At 31.2% G+C, this 1,149-nt stretch overlaps 1 pseudogene; it reads left to right on the forward strand.

Annotated features, from left to right (window-relative positions):
- Positions 1 to 693: 693 nt before the first annotated feature.
- Positions 694 to 806, forward strand: LOC148803617 (U5 spliceosomal RNA; annotated as a pseudogene).
- The last annotated feature ends 343 nt before the right edge of the window (positions 807 to 1,149 follow it).

The raw sequence follows: 1,149 nt of genomic DNA on the forward strand, positions 1-1,149 counted from the left end.
AAAATTACAATTTTTTTTTTGTTTAAATCACTTCTTCTTGAGTTATGACATTGAACATTATAAGGGATGGTTCTTTATTCTTTTTTCTTATTTTTTGGTAGAACAATAGTATTTTGGAGATTATTTGTATAGATTACAGGTATGTGTGCTTATTTGCTCTCTCTCTCTCTCTCTCCCTCTCTTACACACACACACACACACATGATGTGGAGTCCGATAACAACCAAACCAAATTATTTTGCATTTAAAGTCTACATACTGCACTAATTGAAAAATAATGGAGTAATTGTCAAATACTTGGTTTTAAAAATAATTAAAAATGAATTAATTATTCTTTTTACCCTGTGCATTGCATGGGCTTTTTACTAGTCTTTTATTAAAAAAGAAAAAAAAAATGATTTGGTGTCATGTATTTGTGTAAAAGACTGATTATCTTATATGTGGTGGTTAGTGGATCTGTTTTGGTATTGATTCCCGCCCTTTCACTTGGGAATCATGAGAGGAAGCCAAACTTCACCAAGTGTTGTGTTGGACTTCTCTCGGAGTTACAATAGGAAGTGAACATTGTTGACATGGTTTTGGTATTCATTATTGGGTATTGAACTATTGGATAGAGTCCCACATCGAAACAGTAGCAAACTTTCCAATAAATAAGCACATATAAAATTCCAATCAAAATTGATTCACAACACGCAACCTTGCTGTAAGCACAAAGTGAACTATTCTTTTCGCCTTTTGCTAAAGAATCCGTGTGTTTTTTGCTGACAGCGTCATATGCCTACTTTTGGAGGGTTTTCTCCAAACCGCGCAATTCTAGAGGGGGTGCAAGATTTCCTCTAGAAGCACTAGGAGTTGCCACTTAACATGGCATATCTCCTTTTTTTCCACTTATTTTTATTAGGAAACTAACTATTCCCTACTTTCTCTTAAATTATCTCCATCTCTCCCTAATTTCTATTTATCTTCTAAATTATCTCTAATTCCTATTTATCCTCTCTCCCACTTTTCATTTATATCCATCTAAAGAAAGTTTCAATTAAAACATTTAACAATTATTTAAATATTATAATGAAATTATGTTAATAACTTTAAAATATTTGTTAAAAGCACAAAAAACAATTATAATAGGTTTAATAGTATTCATATTAT

The sequence above is a fragment of the Nelumbo nucifera genome, chromosome 1 (genome assembly GCF_055504915.1).
Source record: "Nelumbo nucifera cultivar China Antique chromosome 1, China Antique-T2T, whole genome shotgun sequence".
Lineage (NCBI taxonomy): Eukaryota > Viridiplantae > Streptophyta > Magnoliopsida > Proteales > Nelumbonaceae > Nelumbo > Nelumbo nucifera.